The sequence below is a fragment of the Grampus griseus genome, assembly GCF_964374135.1.
Source record: "Grampus griseus genome assembly, chromosome: 11".
Lineage (NCBI taxonomy): Eukaryota > Metazoa > Chordata > Mammalia > Artiodactyla > Delphinidae > Grampus > Grampus griseus.
The window spans coordinates 60,631,862-60,658,106 of record NC_139005.1 but is presented as its reverse complement, the minus strand read 5'-3'; positions in this window follow the sequence as shown (position 1 = coordinate 60,658,106).

Sequence of the window (26,245 nt, the reverse complement as noted above, 5' to 3'; positions counted from 1 at the left end):
GAATGCCACTTCTGGCAATTCATAAATCAGGCAATTTCACTTCCCCTCTGGGATGGACATTTTATTGCAGACCAGGTAGGGATTTGCTGGACATGCAAACCCCCTCCATTCACTTAATCGTGGTACATGACAAGCTCCATAATGCCCAGGGGGAGTGATTTTTAATAATCTGCAGTCCTTCAGTAGTTAACGCTCTTTCCCATCCCAAGCCTGAAGCATTGCTGTATTTCTCCTGTCACCTTGTGGAGTCACAGCTCTGAACTGAAGTTATAGAGAAGATCTTGGAGATCATGGAGTTCCATCCCTTTACAGTATAAATGAATAAACCGGAGCCTCAAGAAGTTTAATGCCTTTTTTGACACTACATGGCCGGATAATAGATACATTAGAACTGGAGGCCATATCTTGATGAGGCAAACTAGTGTCATGCCATGGGGCCAACTTTGGAGACAGAGACAGGGCTTTTTTTTTTTTTTTTGATGTGGAGAGGAGAAATTTCTTAACCTTTTTGAGCTTCATTGCCTTGTCTGTAAAGTGTCTTAATATCTGTCTGGTGGGATGGTTGGATAATTGAATAAAGTCATGCACTTTGCAGAATGTCTGGTAAGTGCTTAAGAAAAATGATAGATTTTACAAATCTGCCTTTGAATTCTACATTATCATATTTAAACTAAACGAGACACTTGCTCCACTTTCTTGGCATGTCCAGCTGAACTCATCGTCCTTCACTCACCAACTCAACCCAAACCAGTTTGGAATCAACCTAGATTATGGTCATAAGCGCTCACAGCTCTAGTGCAGTAGATTTAGGAAGCCTGGAGAGAGTCTTGCTTTCATCTTCACGTCTGTTTCACGCTTGCTCTTCCCTTCAGTCTGTGCCTTACTCATGCCTGCCATACTCCGTGCCATGCTGTCGGGCTCCATTCTTAAGAGGTTGATACATCCAGCTTTGTGCCTCATTCTCCTCTGAGCTTTCCTGTTCCCCCTGGTATTCCTGTTTATCTCTCACCTCAGCATCTTTGGCTGGAGCCATAACCTGATTGTGTTGAAACCAGTGTCTCTCTCCAGTCCCAGTGAGGTCTAGCTGGAATGGTTGCTGATTAGCTGTAGCCAATCCTAGTAGTCCCAAATGTACCCTCAGGTGCTTACATGTTTTTCTGCGTGTTTTCTTTTCTTACATGTTTTTCTTCCAGGCCCAGGTAGAACTAGGTACCTAGAAAAGTAGAGTGCTAGAGGGATGCGGAATTTCATGATCACACTTGGCCCATGACTACCACAAGAAGTTACTCTGTTCTGTCCAAGAATGTGAAGGAGCCAGGTTCCTTTCTACCTGGATCATCTAGGCACCTGACTTTTCTCTCTTATGATTCAGGGTTTGATGTCCGGTGGGAATCTCTTTAAACAACCGCAGACAATCTGACTGGGATATGTTCCCGTTCCTGTCTTCCCCAGTCCTAGACATGGGGTAGGGGCTGCCATGAGGTCTTGTTTCCTTTAGTAGCTGGCTTTAACAGAGAGTCCAGACCTCCCGCATTTGGTGACTGACACTCACTGTACCTTTATGGGATGGTTATGGGGCTGCACCTTGCTTGACTCCCCAAATGAGATCACCTCTTAATCTCACATGTGCTTTAAACTTAGAGGAATGAACTGATTCTGTGCCCTTCCTACTCACTCTTTGGGACTTGATCTTAAGTAGTCAGCTGCTGAGGTTAAAAAGAAGGTTATTTTCATACTGTCAGCCTGGAGATTTGACAAAATGTCTACATGACACCAAGCATCCAATACATAGAGCTTTCATGACTTTGGCTCAATATATATACAAGGCAGTAAATTATATAAACCATTACAAAACTACCCTACTTTGCTTGTATCAAAAAATAAAAATTTTTACAGGTTAACTTTTTTCCTTTATTCAAAATGGCAATAGTTTTAACGAGTCCCATAGTGGGGTGTGGGTATTGGCAATTGAAAATACCTACTTTGTTGAATAAAAGAAAGTCAGTAGGAAAATGTGTGTTGCTTTTCAACGACTAATGTTAGTCTCCAGGCACATTTGAGAAGCAGCAACATGGAGCTGCCTTCTTAGCTTTCACTGATTGTAACTCTCAGGCTGAATCACTTGAATCCTGAAGATCAGGGTTGCCTATCACCGCTGGAGGTTCTTGTCTTTCCCACCTTACTCTCTCTTGCCAGGATGATGGAGAAGACTGGAACTGCTCTGCTGAAATTCCAAGGAAGCAATATCTTATAAAAATGATCATGCCAGGTATAAGACTGATTAGTAAAAGGACAGGGTTACAGGCTTTTAAAAACGACAGCAATTCATAGTTCTCCCTTAGTGCTGGTCTCTCCCCTTCCTTTTTCTTTCTAATTGGAGCGAGTATTGAGACTGGGACTTCAAAACCATCATTGGCCTGGGGTAGCCAGTAAGGCAATAAGATGCAGCTGTTCTACAGGGCAGCCGAAAACGTAAGGGTAAGAGACAACCACGTGTTTTCCTGGTTTTGATTGGAGCACATAGTTCAAACTTGCTTTTCCAAAGCCCCATTAATCCTTGCTATTGGTTCATCTTCTGCTTCCAAACATGACCTCACCCCACGCGCTGCCCAGTGGTTAGTAACTCTAGAGCATATTCTTTTCTCAATGCAAGAGAATCGGAATGGAAGATCCCTGAATTGGTGCTAGTTTAGGAGCTTTTCAAAATGAATCATTAGTGTGCAGGGATTTGGTGTGGGTGACTCATCCAGTAATTATCTGAAGTTATTTAGTTATCAGGTCTTTGCATAGAATTCAAGCCCAGGCCCTGACACAAAAGCCTGTCATTTGGGAGTGATCAAAATTATGTCGCCTTGTTCTCTGTTCTTAATCCTTTTGGAATGTCTCACTCCCCAGCTAACATTCCCTGTTATTCCAAAGGTGATTTGGAGGTAAGATGGAAAGCCATTAGCTGGGGACTGAATACAGAGCCACGTTTTCATCCAGGATCTGAACACCCATCTTTAATCTCTTTTCTCTCAAATGACAAGGACGTTGATCCGGTTAGCCCCGAGGTTAAGTGATTTGTCCAGGTAGACACATGAGTCACTTCCAGACCACGCACTGTACATTGTATTCCAACAGAAGTCTCTAAAGATTGAGCATCTATTTTTTTTCTAGGAGATACGGGTGATACCTTTAGTTTTAGGATTTTTTTTTTTTTTTTAAGAGATGCTACAGTTCACTGAGTCCTTGGTGAATTCAAGCTGTCACCCCCTGTTAGGCTGACAGTAGTGCCTTGTGTTCAATAACTTTCATGTCTGAATGGCCCCAGAGAGAAACATCAGCACTGGAACTGTTTCCGGGTTTGAAAAAATTAACTTGTCTGATTAAATTTATACTGGCTGAATTAAAGAGTTTATGGAGAGTCGTCTAAGAGAACCAAATGAGGGCATTTCTCCCAAATGTTATGACCATTAAAGGAGAGAGGAGAGAAATCAATACAGAATTTATCTGGAAGTGAGTTGAGCTGAGGGAGAGAGAAAGCAGCTGAAAGAAAGGAAGTGGCAAGAGCTGGTTTCCCCTGTGATTTGAGTGTTCATGCTTTATTTGTATATGGTTGTACTTTTTCAGATATGCCAGAGGGACATAAAAATAAGCAAAAGAAATGCTTCTCACCTGCAGGATGAGACCATAGGACAACAAACAAACATCTTCCTTTCTTCATCTCCCAAACAAGCAGAGGGTTACCTTCCGTTGGAGAACCACCACCAATGCTTCTCCAGCTCTTTTTAGGTAAGTGTGCTAAACGCTTTACATGTTTCATTTAATTCTCTCTGCATCCCTATGAGGAAAGTGGATTAATATCCCCATTTTGAAGACACCGAAACTAAGGTTTATAGAAGTTAAATCACCCGAGGTCCCACGCCCAAGGAAAAGCTGGGCTTTGAACTCGTTCTGCCTGATTCCAGCCTTTATGCTCATACGCGTGTCTGATGCTGTCTACATTCTTGGTAAAGGATGTCAGTCCTGTGCTCCTTTGGCGGCTGGTGCCTGTCCAGTGACCAAAAAGTGACAGGTTAGCTCTGGGTCAGCAAGGAGACAGGGACATCCCCCTGTAATGCATCATTCACCTGGCCGGTTCTTTTACTAGGGTGTAGGAAACTTACATTTTCCTTCAAATGTTTTTTGTACGGGGTTAAAGAAAAGTTATCAACATAAATAGGATTATAGAAGAGAATAGTATTTTAGTATCAGTTGGTAAATCAAGTATCTCAATATCACACTCTGTTCTTAAAGTTGTATAAGGTGCACAGGGCGGGAGCGGTGTTTCTTTTTTTTTTTAAAATTTATTAAATTTATTTATTTTTGGCTGCATTGGGACTTCATTGCTGCATGCAGGCTTTCTCTAGTTGCGGCGAGCAGGGGCTACTCTTCCTTGCGTTGCGTGGGCTTCTCATTGTGGTGGCTTCTCTTGTTGTGGAGCACGGGCTCTAGGCACGCGGGCTCAGTAGTTGTGGCACGCGGGCTCTAGAGTGCAGGCTCAGTAGTTGTGGTGCATGGGCTTAGTTGCTCCGCAGCATGTGGGATCTTCCCCAGCCAGGGATCGAACCCATGTCCCCTGCATTGGCAGGCGGATTCTTAACTACTGTGCCACCAGGGAAGTCCTGGAACGGTGTTTCAATGGCATGTGTGGGCCCTTGACAAAGAACTTACAAGCTCCACAAGGCGACATCAGACTATTAAGGGTCCAGAGGCATGTATTTAAGTTCTAAGTGCTTTAATTCTGAATGTTAAGGATGCTTGGGGAAGCGGATGGTTTGTGTGGGTCTTTAACGTGCTGTTTTGGAGAATGTAGAACTGCTGTGTCTTAGAGAATTGAAATTATTTAGAAAGCAGAAGGAAATGAGGCACTGAAGAGAAAAGCTGTTGTTGTTATTTATTACATGCTGATTGCAACTGCAGTGGTGACAAAGGTATAAAAGGAGGGGACTTCTGGAAACGTCAGGGTGGGTTTTACTGCATATAACAATGTGCGCCGAATCAGTTCATTATCTTCGTGTCAATATCAGGCAGCGGGGTGGAGTGCATCATATTCAGTTTCATGTGTTGTTTGCAAAACGTTTGAGTTTAAATTCTTAGATAGGAATGTCTAGTGTGTTAACCCATTGCATTATCGTGAACTGATTTTACTGCATGACACTTCTGACAAAAAATGTGGGTTTTGGGACTTCCCTGGTGGTGCGGTGGTGAATTCAATCTCCAGCTCCTCTTCCCTCCCCAGAGGTCTGGGGGTGAGACTGAAAGTTCAAGCTTCTAATCAAAAGTTGGTCTTTCTTGGGCTTCCCTGGTGGCGCAGTGGTTGAGAGTCCGCCTGCTGATGCAGGGGACGCGGGTTCGTGCCCCGGTCCGGGAAGATCCCACATGCCGCAGAGCGGCTGGGCCCGTGAGCCATGGCCGCTGAGCCTGCGCGTCCGGAGCCTGTGCTCCACAATGGGAGAGGCCACAGCAGTGAAAGGCCCGCATACCGCCAAAAAAAACCACAAAAAAACAAAAAAACAAAAACTTGGTCTTTCTGGTAACCAGTCCCCATCTTTCCTTTCTAGGAACCCCTCAGCCGAGAGTCATCTCATTAGTATACTAAAGGCACTCTTATCATTCAGGGAATTCCTAAGGTTTTAGGAACTCTGAGACCAAATATTATAACAGAAGATACTTGTATCAGCCCCCATCACTCAGGAAATTCCAAGGGTTTTAAAAGCTCTGTGTCAGGAACTTGGGAAAAAAGACCAAATATATATTTCTTATTATATCATAATATCACAATTATCAAGCCATGTGACTAAGTTTTCTTAAAACACAATTATAGCTTATAGTTATTATCTGGGGAAAGGTCAGGCAGGCGTCTGCTTGTTCAGCAGAGTCATGTAAGCCTGTGGCAGCTTCCTTACTAGTCGAGGTGGCAAATAAGGGTCCTCAGGAATCTCTTAGTGAAGCTCTACTCAGATTCTTTTCTCTTAAGTGTGCTCCTACTGCATTTTATGCATAGCTGTTTCTTATCCTCTAAGCGAGCAATCCAAGAGACAAGGTAAAAGTTTCGATACCTTTTATGACCTCACCTTGACGCTTGTCTAAAATGTTCTATGTACAATATTACTTTTACATTCAATCAATTGCAAAGCAAGAGTATGAGAGCCATATGCGTAGGCTTCATGAAGTGAGGATTAATTGAACACTGAGTCAGGAGAGTAGAAATTGAGAGCTAGTGAGAGGTCCGGATGCCAGAAGAAGGTACAGCACTTGTGGGACACCCACTTTTCGGAAAACTGGTCAGAACCAGCAGACAAATAGCCTTGTTTTCAAATAGTGACTGTTTGTACCATCTGGACTTAACCAATCGTAAAGCTCAGTTGACACTCCAAGGCTATTATGGTCTTAGAGACCATTTGTAGTTTTTGATTTAAGCTCCATTTCAAAGATCCAGCCTCTCTGTGTAGGATCAGATTTCCCTGCCTTGCACTGAACTTGGCTAGTCTTTGTCCATCCTAAATCTTTATGTTACTTATCCTTGGGGATTATTTAGGTCAAGAGACATAGTCAGGGAAGGAGGAGCCCTGGCCCTGGTACTCAGTAATTATACATCTTTTGATGATTAATTGACTTACTGTGTAAACCTAAGTCCCTTCTCCTTTCCAGTCCTCAGTTTCCTTATGTGTAGAATGAGAGACTGAGGCTAAATTATCTCTAAGTTCTTTTCTGGCTTTCAAGTTCTCTCAAACCTTCCCTGCCTAAAATCTTTAAAGTGTGAATTAAACTCGCAGATCAAGATAAATTACTAGAGGAGCTGGGTGCGTTACAGAATTGAATTCTTCAGAGCCCCAGCAAGCCTGCGTTTTGGAGCATGCTTTCTTTTTACAGCTGTGAAGAGAGGAATCAGCACACTAGTTATAACTTCATATGACTAATGGTTACCATGGCGACCACTAAATATTCCTTCTAGACCTTGCATCTGCACAGCTCACTGAAGCCGAGGAAATAAACGTTGCTGCTTTGAAAAATGATAAAAATAATCTGAACCAGCGACAGGCTTAGAAGGAAAGGAGAGATCTCACATCTGAAGGTCAAGCCATTTCATCTCATTATCTCACAGGCCTTTGTTTAATCTCACAAGGCATTTGATGCCAACGGAATGGATAGGTCACAGGCCTGAGGGATTTAGCGTGAGGCTTCTGAAGCACTTGACTAATTTTTAAAGAAGCTTCTGGGGTTCTGACAATATTTGCTAGGTTAGTGTGATGACCCCTATGTTGAAATGCTGAAAGTGAACATCAGGACACTAGGAGAGGACCCCTGGGCTTCTGGTAGTTCTTGATATCAGGTCATCTTAGTGGTTTAAGGAAAGAGCGACTAGAAGACTGGCCAAGGTCAGACCACACTCAGCAGGAACATGGACAAGAGAACTGGGCCTCATGAAGCCTGCAGATTAGACAAGAACGGATGACCGGTTAACATCACCTTGGTAAAACGTGGGCAGTCACCAGGAAGACTAATGCTGTGGTGCAGCCCAGGAGAGTCACCCAGGAAACGTAAATGAGTGGATTCGTGGAGAGGGGGTGGGGTCTGTGCAAAACTGGAGAGCACATGGCCTGTCTCAAGAGGTCAGCCTATTGTTGCCATGGGAGATTACAGATCCAGAGCTCCCATTTTTCAAGAGAGGCTATAAATCTGGATTTTTAAAAATATGAAATTTCTTAATTATTTCATGTTGACATGGTATGGGCTGCCATTTTGAATTCTCTGAAATTACAGTGCCATTTTGAAAGTGAAAACAGGAAATGCCAGAGAAGTGGGATTCTGTATAATGACCTGTACAATGACCATGAGACAAGGAACACTCCAAATCCAATCAAGTTGAACTGGGTCAGTAATGTCAAGGAGGCACAACTGTGTGTGATGGTTTTGGAAGAAGTTGGCATTTCAGTAACTACATTGTGCTTGGTTTGGAGAAAGAATATGTCAATAGATAGAAGATGATCTGCATGGAAGGTTTAAAAGGGGTCCAGAGTGACACACATTGCAGTCTGTCTCCAGCACCAGAGGCTGGGAATACCTTTCCAAGTGGCTAGTCAGTCTTCCTGAAGCCATCTCCCACAGCTCCCCTCCCCCCACTATTTTCACCTGAATTCCAGTAGACACACTAGCACCAGGAACCCAGCCTTGAGCCAGTCCTATGCTTTAGGCTACTCTGGGGTCTGCACATAAGTCATAAACACCTGACTAGGGTGGGGAGTGAAGGGACAGAGAGAGCAAGTGGACAGTGTCTGACAGAGGAGAGAAGCCAACATATGTAGAATTGCCCACTATCCTATCCACTCCGTTACCCCACTGGGGACTAGTCCGGTTATTGCCTAATAAAACTTAGCACCGGGGCTTCAGTAGGGAGCAGCGGATCACTTTACCCCTTTGAAAAGCATAATTACTTACCAGATTACAGAATTATTATAGGAAAATCTGAAAATTGGGAAAAAAAGGAAGAATAACTTATAATCATATCATGAAATAGAGATGAAGAGACAGTTCACAGAAAACAAGTGAGACCAGCCAGCAAAATGTTGTCTTGTGGGAAATTACTTTGATGTATGGTAGCCTCCAAGTACCATTCCAGACGAGTCATTACAGAAGTTATGGAACAGAAAGGCTTATAGACTGAATTAATATGCTGGAATCATGTAGCTCATTGAATCCATTTCAAACACAGAGTGAGAAACAGTTGGAAGAAACAGCATACTCAGGGCAGGTGCATGTGGGCAGAAGGACCACACTATCTGAATCCTGCGCTACACAGTGTGCGTATGTCCTGACTCTCTGCCACACCAGCCTTCCTTCCTGGCCACGTAGATATGAGGCCCAGAGTTGAAGGGAAGAAAAGGGGGTTCAGGCAGCTGGAAGATGCTTGGGAGAGATGCAAGGGCAAGTATACTGAACACAGCTGCAGCTCCCTTATTAACCTGATGAGGTTAACTTGTCTATTTGGTGTGCATTTGCTAGGCAGAGGACATGTGGGCCAAAATGGGGTCATAATGGGCGTCACCAACGTGTGGATAATTTAGGGGTGGCATAGCCGTCAATCTAGAATGACATTTTTACTTTACTAATATTTAAGGTTTACTTGTGTAGCTTTTGAGCCTTTCCCACTGGTGGTGGTGGTCGTGGTGGGCATCCTCCTCAGGTTTTGGAGACCCCTAACCCTTTACCAGACAGAGAATGACAGGTGGAAATATAGTCACTGCTGCCTTTTGTGTGAAGAGAGTGTGGTGTTTCCTCATGAAATTCGGAATGGGCTCATCTAAAAAAGTAATCAGGATCAGAAAGGGTCTAATATGAGTTTCTCTTTAAGAGCTAAACCAGCGCTATTTTCATGGGGATATTTAGGTCTGTGAATGCCCCAAACCTGCAGACAAGAGAGTAAGTGTACGCAGTAAGATGAGTGGAGGACAGAAGTCCAGAGAGAAGATCCACAGCTAAAGGGCAGATGGAGAAAAGTGAGCACGTGAAGGCGATGGAGCTTGAAGGACCAGGAGATGATGCTGTCCCAGAAGCCAGGGCGCTACATAAATCCCACTTAAGTTAAAGGGGCCGGTCGTGAACTAAAGATGAGAATGTCTCAGTGAGCACACCCATCTAGAAGGGGGAGGGGAGAGAGCCAGAGGGAGGGAGCTCCTGCCAGACAGGATGGAAGGTAAAGGAGAGAGACTGTCTAATCCAGACTGCTTCGTCCTGCACAGGGGGAAGAGTGCTGATGGTGTCAGGAAGTCAAAGTGCCATTTTGGGTTCCCCTCCTTGAAATCACATCACTCCACAGTGGGGTTTATAGCATCCCACTACCTGCCCCGTTCTTTCATTCCACACTTCTGAAGGGTTTGCCTATGTGCACATTCTTTTTCAGATGTCTAATTCTGACTCAGAAAATTGCTGGTTTCAACTCTTTTGCCAGATGGCTGAGGAAAGAGCAATTGACTGTTAGTGCTAAATGCCTGTGTCAGAACCCAAAGCAGCCGATTCCAATTAACATAAAAAGCAGAACAGAGCTCCTAAAGTGCAAGTGTAAAACGACGGGATGAAAAAAAAATACAAAAAAAACCCCGATGGGATGATGAAACCTCATCCTGGCTGAGGAAAGAAAACACACAGCATCCTTTATCCTCTCAGATGCTGGCCACACTGCTGGGTTGAGAGGCGGATGTATTCACGAATGAGAGGGGACTGCAGATCAGTACCCCTAGAACAGCCCCCTTGGTTCCTTTCTGTTTAGCAAGATGGGAGTGGTCCTCAAAGTCACATGTCAGAAATCTTTTATTTGTTTGGGTGGATGGAGTACAACATTGTTGTTTTCAACACAACTTCCTGTTTTCTCAAATGAGACTTATTTCATAGAAGTGAGTGGTACTGATCTTTTAAGTGGATGATATAGATAAAGAGCTCTTGATTTTTCACATTTAGAGAGGCCAAAATAAAAAGAAAATAAAAAGATCTAAATGGAGATATTTTGTTCCCATCCCATTTCCATCTCTCCTATTTCTTTCTGCCCTTAAGAAGTAGTCGTTTTAGGGATTTCCCTGGCAGTCCAGTGGTTAGGACTCTGAGCTCTCACTGCCAAGGGCCCGGGGTTCGATCTCTGGTCGGGAAACTAAGATCCCACAAAAGAAGCAGTCATTTAAATTATTCTCTTGCTTATTCTTCCAATATTTCTTTATGCATATGAAGCATATGTGAATTTATGTATTTGTATTTATATATGTGTATATATGTACATTTTTATTTCCTTTTTCTCCCCATAAAAGATGGCATATTATATAAATTATGTCTTGTTTTTTTGTTACTGAATAATATATTTGGAGATCTTTCCATATTAATACACAGAGTTTCTTCATTTTTCTTTTACTTCTATATCATATTCCACGGTATGTCTGTACCATAGTTCATTTAACCAGCCCCCTGTTTTTGGACACATGGATTGTTTCTAGTTTTTTGCTATAACAGACAGTTCTCAGTGGATGGTCTTGTACATAGGTCCTGTGATACGTGTATGAGAGGAATCATAGGAGAGGTTCCCAGAAGCAGCATTTTAGTTCAGATGCGTCTGTAATTTTGGTAGATGTTGCCAGATGGCCTTCCATGGAGCTTGACCATTTTGCATTCCATGTGGTACAGTATGAGAATGCCCATTCCCTGCAACTTAAGTAACTGAGTGTTGCCAAATTTCTGCTTTTGTTAGTTTGTTTTTGTTTAGTAGGTAATGAAATGGTAGCTCAGGGTAGTTTTCACTTGTATTTCTCTTATTATTCTTTCTTCAGGGAATAGAGTATTCTTACTTTACTTTGTTTTCATTATTGCTCAGAGAAGGATTATGACATGAGGAGCTCCTTCCAGCTCCTTCCAGGTGCTCCACTCTTCAGCTGTAAGGACTCCATAAGACTCTGGGCTCTTTGCCACGTCCTCGTGTGTTAGTTAATTACTTCACATTTCCTTTCAGTGGTTAGTAATCATAATGATAACCAACATTTTCTGAGTACTTACTGTACACCAGGCATGATCCTCAGCACTTTATGTATTAACTCATTTACTCTCCAAAACAAACAAAAAAACAGCTTTATGCAGGAGGGTTGCTCTAACCTTTGTATTCAGATGTGGAAACTGAGGCACTGAAAGGTTAGTAACTTGCCTAAGGTCACAAAGGCAGTCTGTCCTAGGGTAATCAACGGTCCCGTTTTTCCTGGGAGCATCTCGATTTTAGCACTGAAAGTCCCATGTCTTTAGAAACCCCTCATTCCTGGTACAGTTGGTCACCCTGGTCTAGCCCCAGAGTCATTGCTTATCACTGTTAGGCTCCTCTCAAGGTCAGAGGGCCTACCTGCTTGTAAGCAGAGGAATGGGGGAGGTGATGTTCCTGTAGCAGCGTGTGTGAGACTTAATTTGCAGGTTCTTAGTTTTAGTCAATTAGCCTGATGCCAAGGGAGTAGGAAAAAAGAGAGTAGGGCCACTTCCTCTAATCAGGTAGCAGCATAATGGCCATAAGGAGAGGGTAGTTAATGCAACTACTGTCATGAGAAAGCCATGTGGAGATCTAGTAAAAAAAAAAAAAAATTGTCTACCCCTGTGGTAAGTGAAAAATATTTATGTGTTATCTCAATTACTCATCGGAGTAGCCCTGTGAGATGGGTACTAATATCATACCCATTTTACAGAGGAGAGGTTAAGGAACTTCCTGAAGGAAGGTTGATTGACACTCAAGTCTTCCTGCAAAGCCCATGGTTTCAAGCATTCTATTTTACCTAAATATAAGCACATATTTGATTTCTGACTGGACCCTTAATGCCTGTCAGCAGGAAAGACTCAGACGAGGAAAGTCTGAATCTTAGGGCTGCTGCAAGAGATGTTGGTTTGTGCTTGAATAGAGTAGCTCAGCAGCTAAGCGATTCAAAATGCCTGTGAGGATTTCCAACAGCTCTGGGGAGTATCTGCGAGAACAAGGCCTCGTGTAAACATGCTGATGCTGTGAAGAACAGCGAGAAAGTGTCTGCTCTCTTTCTGCTACCTGGAGCCGTGTGGGACTGAGCATGTCTCACTTCATCTCTGTGGATTTAGGCACCTTCAGTATAAAATGAAGATAACTGTTTCTTACTTGCTTCAAAGATAATCTTTTGAAGACCCTTCTGGTTCTAAGATTCATGACTATCCATGTAGCCCTGATTTCGCAAGCTACATTATCCTTGAGGAACATCAAGGCCTCATTATAGAAAAGTTTATACCAAGTGCATTGTATATATAAATTGGTATAATTCAAGAGTGAATTTGGTTAGAGTCCTGTGGTAGACAGAATTTCTAAAATGGTCTCCCAAAGATGCCCTGTTCTCATCCCGAGAACCCATGAATGTGATAAGATTTCTCTGGTTATGTTATGTTATATTGCACAGTTGGTCTTAAAATAAGGAGATTGTCCCAGATTATCTGCTAGGCCCATTGTAATCTCATGAGCCCTTAAAAGCAAAGAGCTTTCTTTGGCTGGTAGCAGATGAGGCCAAAGTGGAAGACAGGGTGATGGGAGAGATTTGAAGCACAAGAGGGCATTGGACACAGCATTGTTGGCTTGGAGGTTGGAAGGATACTTGTGCCAAGGAATGTGGGCAGCCTTTAGGAGCTGAGAACAGCTTCCGGCCGACAGCTGGTAAGGGACTGGGGACTTCAGTCCTACAAGTGCAAGGAAATGAATTCAGCCAATAGCCTGAATAAGGAAGTGAATTCTTCCCTAGAGCCACCAGATAACCTCCCAGCCTGAACACACCTTGATTTCAGTTTCTTGAGACCCTAATCAGAGAACCAGTGAAGCTCAACTTGGATTTGTAACCTGCAGAATTGTGATATAATAAATGGATGTTGTTTTAAGTTGCTAACTTTGTGGTCTTTTGTTAGATCAACAGATAACCAATAGATGTCCCAATCCTTATTTCCTAGAATCCTCATTTTCTACCTGATACCCCTGTAAATTAGAACCCAGCATGACCTGGGCTTACTTATGGGGTGTTCCACTTATGTGCTATCTTAACACCTGATCATGTCACATTGTATTGTCTTTGGCTGTTTATTATTTGTCTCTTCTATTGGGTTATAAAGTCATTAAGGGGAACAGTGTGTCTTGGTCATTGTTGAAAATTCAGTACATATCTGAGGGCCTGATATATAGTAGTTCTCAACCAACACTTGAATGAAGATGAGATATTACTTCATGCCCAACATGGTAGTTAGGTAACAGTTTCCATGGATACTTTTTTGGTATGTGAATTATATCAGAGAGTTTTAATGGTTTTTCTAAAAAAAAAAATCTCGTAATCAGAAACATTGCCATCAAGGAAAACCATTGGTTGAAATGTAAAAGAGCAAGTATAAGCTCTGACTACCTCTAGCAAGTAGAGAATTTATGGTATATTGATCAATTAATATTTTCTTCAAAGTGCTATAGGTTCATGAAGCACAATAAAAGTGCCCATTAAATACTAAAAACCAACCTGCAGTGCTAGGATAGCTGGATAATTTTTCAGGAGCAGCCATTCTTAACCAATTTTTATGTCTTCAATGCAGTGAATTCAGTTATTATATTTTCTGGTTCCCAGTAACCAAAAATTTTTTGACTCCATTTTTAAGTTTCAAAATAGTTTTAAATGTGTCTTTTGGATGAAAGGAGAATATAGGACTTATGAGAAATCCAGATAGTTTTTGTTGGCCTAGTGTTGATGGGAAGACATGGGGACAGAGTTGAAGCAATAGAAGTGGAGTCCTAAGTGACAGGAGACTAAGATTAGAACTGAAATCATTGTTGTGAAGAGTCAAAATTATACCAGATGCTGGAGTTGAAAGAGTGAAGTAGAAATGGGAAAGAAATATCAAGGTCAGTAGCTAAAAATAGAACAGGGCTAAGGCTCTGAATGGCAGAACGGTGCTTGCTGTGTATTACTAGGGTGAGTATTCTGTCTGTCTGGACATATAAAGCATATTAGTATGTCCTTAGGAAGTTCAAGTCCTAAACATGTATTAGCTGGTCCTAAAGCACTCTGTGTGTGTGTGTGTGTGTGTGTGTGTGTGGAGAGTGAAAGACAGGCAATTCATGGAAAGGTGTCCATATAAGATGGAGCTGAGTGGGACGTTGTTTTTGAATGAAAAAACAAATTGTATATGGATACAAGTTGATTTCTTCTTCTTATAGTGAGTTTTACTGCTTTTATCTCAACAAAATACTCTTTACAAATTTGGTGGCTAGGAAAAGGAATCTTTCTGGTATGAAGTGCTATTTTAGCTGTGAAAAAAAGGTCTTTGGTAAATTAGCTATGTAACCCTTGGGCCCAATTCATGAAAGTGTATACACCAGCAACATAGCTCTCTGTAGCTGTTACTCTGTCTCAAGTACCTGCTCAGTTAGTGATTCAGAGTATTCTGTTATCCCAGTTGTATTCTACACTGCTTCAGAGCTGATGTTAGAAGTTTTTTGAGATTATCTCTGTAAATAATAAAGTCCCCATACTGTGGGCTTCACCTCAATGTGTGTTACATCTCGTTGGAAAATTTACTGACATTATACAACTTTCTTCTCTCCCTTTGGGTTTCTTCCGACACTAACTCTGGCCCATTTCTCTCTTAAAATTTTTTAAGCTGGAAGGAGCTGAGTTTAGTTTTAACTGCTGAAATTGGTGCCTTGGTGGGTAAACTTCACCAATATTATTGATCAGATGAAATGGTTTTGTAGACATCAAAAGAATTTAAGTTGAATTAGGAGCCAGTAGCTTGAGAGTTTTAGCTGGAACTTTGAAATCTCTTAGGTCCTAGGAATAGGCTTAGGGAGCCAAATATTGGTCCTTTTCTCTGTGGGTGCAGGGTTTATTTTTTATTTGGGCAAAAAGTTGTTGTTCTGTCTTTTAAATTCATGCTGTTGTGCGTTGATTACAGTAAAAGCTTCATTGCCATTAATTATTGATGGAGATGATGATGGCTATGTAATCTTATGAGACCAGGTGGCCTTAACGGGTTTTAAGCTTGGTTCCTCGTTCCTACTCAGTCCAGCATGACTTTCTCCTGGTATTTTCCATGTTATCAAGGCCTTGGATCATTAAAGAGAAATGCAAATTAAAAAAAAATCTCACCAGAAATTGTAAAATATCTTAATTCGTAAAGTAACTATTTTGTGTGAGCCTGGGGCACCATACTTTATTTGATCACACACTTTCATTGGAAACAAATCTGTCAGATAAAATTAGTATTTTCATGGTTGGTAACTGAAAGAATTGCTAGGCAATCTTAATACCTTGCTTTTGGGTTATTATCTACTGTAATATGTAAAATTTAACCACTTCAATGTCTGAACTAAAGGGGAATACTCAGGGAGTATCATTCATTTCCTCTTTATTTCACTTATTTATTTAGTCAAATATTTATTGAGTATCCACCATTTGCCAGATACTGTGTTAGATGCTGAAAATATATCAGTAAAGAAAACAGACTCTCATAGCAATTACATTTTAATCAGAAAGACAGACAGTAATTAAATAAAGCAAGAGATAAGTACTATCAAGATAAAAAGAGACCACTGTGGAGGAGAGGGGTTTGTCATTAAAGCAATGTGAATTCCTAAGAAGGCGGGTAATAATATATCTATAATAATCATAATAAAACAAGGCACATGGATGGACCTAGAGTCTGTCATACAGATTGAAGTAAGTCAGAAAGAGAAAAACAAATACCGTATGCTAACACATATATATGGAATCTTAAAAAAAAAAAAGGTTCTGAAGAACCTAGGGGCAGGACAGAAATAAAGACGCAGATGTAGAGAATGGACTTGAGGACATGGGGAGGGGAAGGGTAAGCTGGGATGAAGTGAGAGAGTGGCATGGACATATATATGCTACCAAATGTAAAATAGATAGCTAGTGGGAAGCAGCCGCATAGCACAGGGAGATCAGCTCGGCGCTTTGTGACCACCTAGAGGGGTGGGATAGGGAGGGCGGGAGGGAGACGCAAGAGGGAGGAGATATGGGGATATATGTATATGTATAGCTGATTCACTTTGTTATAAAGCAGAAACTATCACACCATTGTAAAGAAATTATACTCCAATAAAGATGTTTAAAAAAAAAAGAAAAACAAGGCACAGTAGTATAGCATATAGCTACTGATCATCTGGGTAATTGCTGTTTAGTACAATGACTTTCTTTTTCCTTGAGCTTTTGATTTCTATTTTTATTTATTTTTTTTAGGTTTCCTATTTTATAAAACATTAAGGTGAGGGGGCGGGGAGACACAATTGCAGAATTTTTATCTTAGAGTTGATCCAGTCTAATTTCCTTCACTCTGTAGGTGATGAAATTGAGGCTCAGAGAAGTTACCTTACTGTGGGTTTCACAGCTAGTTACAGCTAATTATAAGTAGCTGGTCCCTGTGGATTTCCAGTGAGTGATGCATCTCTGGGTTTTTAATTTATAAAACCCCAGACCTGAACATTTATGGTCTCACACGTGATTAACCCTGAGATATCCCAAGATCTCCAGGCTCCAGGAATTTCGTGTTATTTAATACCTAATAACAACATACAAGCCCCCTTTCCACTCCCAAATTAGCAAGAAATCTAGCCTTTAATGGGCTCTCATGTGCCTCCTCTCTGTCTGGCTTAGTGTTCCAGGTTTTTCTGTGGGTGGACTCTGGAAGTTTCATGACTGCTGGGAATTTCCTCAGTGTGGACACAGTTCATTTTCTAAGCCCTTCTAAGACCAGGCTATCTAGTTTACAAAATTTTACCAATGGTTTGGGGATGACAGAAGAGAATTACTCTGCAAAAAAGGAAAAGGAACTTGAATGCTAGCTATGACTAGAGTTCATTGGTCAAGCCACTCAGAAGAGGTCCCTTATTGTTGTCTTAATCTTTCAACCTTCCTCTGAGCCCATCCCTGCCACCATATTGCAGGGACCAGTTTAACACACCACAGCCTTTGACAGTGTCCCTCCTTCCTGGAGTCCAGGCCATTAGGTCTTCACTGGCTCTAGACAGTTAAAAAAAGTCCTTTCGTCTCCCAGAGAGGCACTGCAGTCCACATTGATGACAACCTTTGACAAAATCATAGAGAGCAGTTTAGTCTTCATGGTCTCATGTTTTCCATTCCAGACTTGAAGTTGGGCTCTCTTTTCCCCATAATCAAAATGCTCTAAGTAAGAATTTTTCCCAAGATAAAAGAGAACCCCTCCCCTCCCCACTATGAATAATGCCTCCACTTCCAGCTAAATTTTAAAAATATAAAACAAACAGAAAAAACCTGTTTGCGGGCTTTGAAATAACTATCTCACATAACAGCCAGCTATCAAAATTTCAATCTTACTGGCTCAAGTTTCTGAACAGCTCCTTATACGACCTGTAGAAATTCTCCACTTCTTCTTGGCTGGTTGCCTTCCATCACCATCTTCAAAACTTATTTCAAAACCCAACCTTTTTTGGAAGCCTGGTTAGCCTCAAGTCCTTCTAATTAACACTTTATTCTTAGCACTTATGTGTTCAGTTTGTGTGATGCCATTTTGCCATATTTCATCATTTGTACATGTGTATTCTCCTCCCAATCAGACGGAACACAAACACTTTAAAGACAGGTACTTTGTTTTAAGAACCCCTCGCTCCCTGTTTGACAACAATGCCTATTTAGTACTCAACAAAATAATGTAACATAGTCTTGTCAGACTGAAGTCTATTGTTTACCCCCCAAACACTGCCAAAGGCCTTAGACTTACTGCATGGCTCTATTTTGAAAATGTCTTTCATTTCACCTTCCTCCTGAATTTGTCCCAAGTTCAGTTGCCACTGCTTGTCATATGGATTTGGGCACGCCATCCAGTGAAATTCCCATTCGAGAGCATTGTTTAATCTCATTTGACATGAGAGAGTTTAATCTTTAAATTTCATACTGTGATTTTCTATTGCATAACCCAATGGGAAAATAGTATGCTGAGTTGCCAGAGACTGAACTGAAGCCAGGGTGTCACATTGGCACTGCTTTTTCTATGCAGGAGGATGCTGGTGATATAACTGGGCAGAAGGAACTGTAATCAGAGCTTGAAAAGGTGGTGGAGGGGAGTATATGTGCAAAGGGAGCACACCTACTGGTACATCTTCTTGAGAGCAGGAAATGACGTAAGGAAGGGAAGTTGAGAGGCCTGGGCCACTACACCTCAGACCCAACTGTGTCCTGAAAATACCCAACATGTGAGGAGGAGATATAGAGATGGGGTCAAGGAGGGAGGACTAAATTTTGCAGGTCCACACTGAGATGTAGAAGTAGCTGAACTCAGTGTCTGTGTTATTTAACAATTTTAGGTCAATAAAATAAAATGGAAACATATCTAATAAACATCGTTACCCACCCCTGTGCCTAGCCCCACCCCATCTTCTTTTAATGTTTAGTACCATGTGAAAATTTAGGAAACTTTGATTTTCCAGTGTTTGAATTCAAAAATATGCTTAAAAATGCTATTTGATAGTTTGGTTACTTGCTTATTCTAATTATGTTTTTCTTATAAGAAGGAAGTATATCTCCGACTAGGAATAAACAAAATTAATTCATGATAGAAATCTAAGACCTACACATCTGCAATGGTTTTAATATTATGCAAAACTACTTCTCTGGGTGTCAAAACATGTACTATACATATCTGATGGAATTGACATATAGCTAACAGAATCCAGAGGGGATCTATTTAGAGCCAAATATCTTAGGTTCCAACCCCACCTCTACTCTTAATTAGCTTGGTGATCTGAGCAAGTTACTTGGCCTCTTCAAGTCTCGTTTCCCCTGTTAAATGAGACTGGTGATAATAGTATTTATCTTATAGGGGTGTTGAGAGTTTAAAATGAGTCAATATGTATAAAGTTCATAGAAGAATGCCTGGTACACAGCGCCAAATAAGTGTTCACTATTATTATGATTATACTCCCATGGTCTACTTCTGCGTGAGTTCATGCTTAAGGTGCTTGGAGATGAAGATTTTATTGTTAATCAACTTTACAAATATTGAAAGTTGAATTTTCTTTTTTCTTCTGAAGAATATGTGTGTATGTGACATATATATGCATACGTGTATATGTATTTGTGTATATGTATATGGTGATTTTTAAGTGTGTGCTTGTTTATTTCCATAATACTCAATAATGGATTGAATTTTTTTTTATGGTAATTCTGAAAATATTCTACTCATGGGGCAAGTTCTTTCTCATCTTAACCACCAGGGATAGAATGTAATTCAAAGGCGGGAGCAATTTCAGTGAAGGTGTGAGCCCACAGAGTTCCCTTTATATTAGGGCCAAAGGAACAGTTTAATTTTCTCCTTGTTATATTTCAAATGCATCTCAAGCTGTACTGGGAATATCACTGTAAAATAAAGAGGCTCTTGCAATTCAGCACCTCCTACACACAGCTAATTAAATAGAACGAGAGACAAGGAGCAGACAAGAATCAAGCTCATAAATATTATACCTTTTTATTAATAATATACAAATGATCTTAATTAAACCTGCATTTTCCATGAGTAACAATCTCACACATAGTTTGTTCCCTTGTCCAAGGGGTGGAAGTGTCCTGGAGTTTTAATATGAGGAGACTGCTTCCTGGCTTAACAGACTTCCCTACTCTCTGTTTTGCAGTCTTTCAGAAAAAGTGTAGTTTTTCCCAGTTTTTAGGATTCAAGTGACTAAATGAAAGACCTGCTTTTCCTCTGAGCTCTAGATGAGCCTGGGATCCTCGAGATAAGCCTTGCCAATTAAAAAAGATTTCAGGGCTTCCCTGGTGGTGCAGTGGTTGAGAGTCCACCTGCCGATGCAGCGGACACGGGTTCGTGCCCAGGTCCGGGAAGATCCCACATGCCGCAGAGCGGCTGAGCCCGTGAGCCATGGCCGCTGAGCCTGCGCGTCCGGAGCCTGTGCTCCGCAACGGGAGAGGCCACAACAGTGAGAGGCCCGCGTACAAAAAACAAAAACAAAAACGATTTCAAACCAAACCCATATAGTCCACAAAGGTCTCAGTTAGATCTCTTTATATTGTTTATTCTCATTGACTCCTTCATTGTACTTACTAAAATTTGTGATTATATATTTTCCTGTGATTATTTTTAAAAAGTCTGTTTCCCTCTCTAGATACAAGCTCCTGAGATCAGGGACTCTATGTATCTTGTTCACGTTCCATTTCCAGTGCTAAGCTCCCCTCTGATCTATGGTTGGTTCTTTGTGATTTGCGGGTGTGTGTGTGTGTGTGTGTGTGTGTGTGTGTGTGTGTGTGTGTGTGTGTGTGTGTGTGTGTGTGTGTGTGTGTTAGAGGGAGGTGAAAGCCAGGGATTTTATAACTGCTTCTTTTTCTAGCTGTAAAATAATTTACACACAATACAGTTTACACTTTGAAGTGTATACTTTCATGTGTTTTGACAAATATAGGGAGTCATGTAATTTTCACCATAATCAAGATGAAGAACAGTTACATCATTCCTTAAAGTTCCCTCCTTCCCCTTTGCCGTCAGTCCCCTACTTTGCTTTCATCTCCAGCTCCTGGCAACCACCAATTTGTTTTCTGTCCCTCTAGCGTTGCCTTTTCTAGAATATCATATAAATGGCCTCAAACAGTGGGTAGTCTTTTGTGTCTGGCTTCTTTCATTTAGCATAATGCTTTTGAAATCCATCCATGTTGTTTTGTCTGTTAGTAATTTGTTGCTTTTTAAAACTGAGAAGAAAGAGAGTAGATTCTTAATAATTATTTATTGAATATATAAAAAGGAATACAGACCTAGAAGAGCATCTACTAATGGATTAATTGAGAAAATGTAAACATCTTTATCCATAAGTACTTGCTGATTGCCTGGATAATATGTTAATTATCCTTTCATGGTAATTGTAGATTTGAATACCAGATCTTGTTTTTATCTTCAGATTTTTTAATGGAGTAGTTTTTCAGGATAATTGGAATATTTAAGCACCATCTCTAGTGGAAAGGAAGTCATTTTTTGTTTCTGTGTTACCTAGGAGTTAGCATCTGGATACTGTCCCATGAAATCTTCAGTGGAGACCCTGCAATAAGTTTGAGGGAGGCTGATATTTTCAGCATAGATTAACCCCATTGGGAGAGTAGGCATTGCACTTTTCAAGTAAAAATTTCACTTTTCAGCTAAAAAGGTGTGAAAATTATCTTATTTGTATGTTTAAAAGGAGAATTTAAAATATATTACTTGCCCAACCTTAGAAAAATAAAAATTAATATTGGATACTTCCTGAAAATTTTATCTTGGATCCTTGGAGAGTACTTTCTCCAGTGCTTACTTGGACCATGACAAGGAGAACTTTGATATTTTGAAGAGTGCTAACATTAAGTCATTGAGATGAAAGGAAAATCAGGTCTGTCTTTTCTTCTTTTTCTTTCTTTCTTTTTTTCTTTTAAAGTTTATTTTGGCTGCACTGGGTCTTCACTGCGGCATGAGGGCTTAGTTGCAGCATGTGGGATCTTAGTTCCCCGACCAGGGATCAAACCCCGGGCCACCAGCAATGGGAGCACAGAGTCTTAACCACTGGACCACCAGGGAAGTCCCAGGTCTGTCTTTTCTAATGACATGAAAGATCAAGGAGAGGCAAAATGTAGAAGGAAAGAAGACTAGATTAAGAATGAGGTGTGGAATCTATATATTAACCAAGTGATTTAACCACTTGTGACAGTGTATTCTCTGGTAAAATTGGGATAAGTAGTTAAATTCTGCCTATCTCTCAGGTTGCTGTTTTTTTTAAATTTTCAAATGTTACCACAAATGCAGTTAGCAACTACATTCTCTTTGGATTGGCTGTTCTTTTCCTAGAGACAGTCCTGTATGATATTTGAACATGTTGCCCTCTCCTCTAACACAGCAGTGGAGATCACTGTGGGGAAAACTCTTTCTTCATTCACTCCTTTGCATAAATGTCTCCATCAGCACATAGGAATCTTGTTATTAAAAAAAACAAAACAAAACAAAAACCCTTAGGTTTTAATTCAAAAAGGATATATGGCAATATACAAGATATTTTGTAGAATTGTCTACATTTGCTATGGAAAATTACTAAATGCACAGCAATTTTCCTAGTATCTTTCTTATTTATTTACTATATAGCAGGCACTAAGAGTATGACATGTATTATCTCATTTAACCATCACAACAGTTCTCTAAGAAAGGTAAAGTATTGGCCATATTTCATAGATGAGGAAACCGGGACTACATTTTTTTGTTGGTTTTCTGTCTGGTTCTAGTTTTAGCTGGTTTTCATGGCTACCATTATTGTGAGGCTATTGATTTTCAAAGCTACTCTAGAGCTGTGGAAGGTGGAATGGGAATAGGGCAAGTTCAAACTCCACAAAGCTAGCTATTCTTTTCAAGATTCAGCTATTCTGTTGTTGTTGAATAAATGCTCTCTTCAGACTGTTGTAAACCTTTGGCTAATTTCCAGAGTTCTAAAAAAAAATTGACCTTGATAAAATTTTTCCATGTTCTCATTAGAACAGATTTTTGGGGTTCTTACTTCACCGTTCCCACTGATGTCCTAGGGAGTGATGGTTTTTTAGCATGGGAGGTGATAGCTAATCTGAGCCATTTCTTTAAAAAAAATTTCACAAATATTGCAATACATTATAAATATATAAATACATTGTGGATAAGGCTGAATTGATCAAAATATGGTTGAGGACCATCTCCATCAGAATCACCTGGAAATTTATTAAGGATGCAAATTACTGAGCCGCCTCAGTCCTATTAAATCAGCTTCTCTAGAGAGAGAACCCTGATCCTATATTTTTCACAAACTCCCAGGTGACTGATATTGGAAGTTTTTCACAAACTCCCAATTAAAATTGAAAAATCACTTCCATATGGTATTCTACAATTGACATAATTCAGTGCTTACCTACTAGATATTGGGTTGTAGGATTAATTTTGAACATCTTAAAATTCAGCAATAGGAATTTTGGTAGATAATCACTTTCCTGTGGGTTTACATTTATCAATGATATTTCAGCATTGCCTCCACATAAGTATATCATGAAAATATCTAAGAGTTGGGTTATTAAGCACCTGCCATCTGCTAGGGGTTCAGGGCTTTTACTATATCATTTAATTCTCAAAGATCTGACTTTTTATCCTTATTTTAAAGGTGAAGCATCTCTCCAGGGTCATATAGCTAACAAAATGGAAGAATTGGTATTTAAAGGAAGCATCCCTGACCCTAAATTCCATACTTTTTCTGCTTTACTTTCTTGGTTCGCTTAAGCTACAACTCTGTTAGACATTTCTCACTTGAGTGTAATGATTATTTTGCCAGTAGATTCACAACCTTATTCATTTCAGTTCTTTTTTAAAAACTTCAGGACATTGGATGTCTTTCTTATCTCATTAATGCAATCCAACATGTCTCTGTCTGAAAGTTATGGAATAATTGGCAAATAAAGTGACTTGTTTGGCGCAGACATGAAATGTGGTATGCATGAGCAAGGAAGTAAGATGATTTGGAACCTCTGCGTGGGCTGAGGGCTGAGTTTCACAGCGGCTCTAAAATGAAGGTGGAAGAAAGGAATTGAGGCCCTTAAGCAAACCAAAACAAATTAGTTCAAAGAAAAGGAAATGACTTTCCAGATTAATAGAGATGAGCTGGCCTGTACATGCTGAACACCCTCATATTTTTCAATGACTATATGTTATTTTCTCAAGGCTGTGGGCAATGGGTGTATATTTAAAAAGAGGATTTCAGAAGAACGAGTTTTTCTCAATGAGCTGGTCAGCATTTTCTGATGTCATTGTTCTCTTTCTCAGAATTCTGGATTCGGTTCATTATGTGTGAAAAAAGAGAGAACATGGCACAGAGGGGTGTCCTGTAGCCCCAGACGAGACCTAGAAAATTGGCTGACCTGACAGTTTATTTTTGATCTCACTGTATCTGTGTCTGTGCAGAATTCCTTAGGTCATTTATACAGCATAGAGGACTCGAGAGAAATCCAGCTTGTGCTGAATTAATTTTGTGTTCTGAATTTTTTCAGCTTGGTTCATGTACGGGTATATATTTCTTAGTAGATGTTAATTTTTAGATAGCTCAGATCTCTTTGAAAGCAGGGACTGTTTCTCATTCCGCCTTGTACTATCAAAATCGAACACAGAGTTTTCACACTTAGTAGGCTCTCAGGATATTTGAGGAATGAATAAAAAGTTGGAATCAGTGAGATGCAGATTAGTAGATTATATTTGTCTCATCTGTTCTCAACATACTGCTTTATTTGAAAGTAGATTAAAATATAGATAATAATTCAGTAAGTATAAGGGTAACAAATAACAATAAAACAAAAATCCATGTACCCGTCTAGTGTAAGAAAAGGAATGTTGTAATTAACTTCGAAGCCTCTTGAGTCTCCAAAGTCTTTCTCCTTCACTGCGTACCCCACCTCCAGGGGTGGTGACTACTGTCCTAAACTTTGAGGGTACCATCATGGTTGCTTTTATATTAGAAGTAAGTGTGCCTGTTGTCATTATTAAAACATGGCTCTATCTCTGTGGAGAGGATGCGATTAATTTCTGTTTAAAGCAACAGGAATCCTTATCGATAGGCTAAAAGTCCGTAAGGGGTGACATGTAAAGGCTCATCCGCTCAAAATATATTCAAATCTTAATAAGAATTTTCCTCGCCTTCCCTCACAGGAGTAAATAACATGGGAATTTCAGGTTCCTTAGTGGGGTGAGTGAAGGAGAGATTGTTGGCGGGGGCTGTTCCTAGTGTCCCTGTGTATTCCCACTGGACCGCACATGCTGCTGTTGTTAATAAGACTCTTCAGGGGCTGGTGACGTGTTGCCTCTGAGAAGTGTGGACCTGCGGTGTGGAGAAACGTGGTCACGATTCCTGTTATTTAAATGTCTGCTCCTTGCGGCTTCATTGATTGTGACAGCAGCTTTACCACCTTGTAGATTTAAAAGGCATGAGCCATGTTAAATGCCAGGCTTGATAAATCAAAGCTGTTTTCCCACAGACGAAGATGAAAGAAGTGATTTATAGTTTATTCACAGTGAAGAGTTTGTGTGAGATCACGAGAGAAAAAGTCCTCTCATAAGAACCTGATTGACTACTCTGGGGACTCTCCAGAAGAAGGAAGATTTGCTCTTGTTTTTCTTTCCTACAGGGCTGGATTTCCTACTTTTTCATGGCTCTTTTTTTCTCTGAAGAGGCCAAGTTTTTTTCTTTGCACGTCAAGGGGTGGGGGCGGAACAAAGGTAATCTTTTGAATACCCTCCAAAGGGGGTCTGTCAGTTTTGTTTTCCATTGACTGAATATAATTCAATTTTGCAATACCTGGATATTGGAAATGGGGTGTCGGTGTTCTGGTTATTATATTGACAGCATTTATACATTTGTTTTCTTCACGTTTTTTTCATGTAGTTCATGTAGTACATTCGTGAGTATCTAATGTGTGCCGGATGCTGGAAGCAAGCAGACTATAGAACAGACACAGTCTCTGCCTTTAAGAAGTTTATAGTCTGTCATGGGAGGCAGACCATGAACCCCAATTCAGTAAGTGCCCTGAAGGAAAAGCGTACTTCATTTTGCCAAGCGTTATGGGATGAACCTTCTTTCCATCTGCTCCACATTTCCTTGTAGAGGGACATCAGTTAAAGTAGTGCTCCTGGCTTCTCTGAGCTGGGCTTG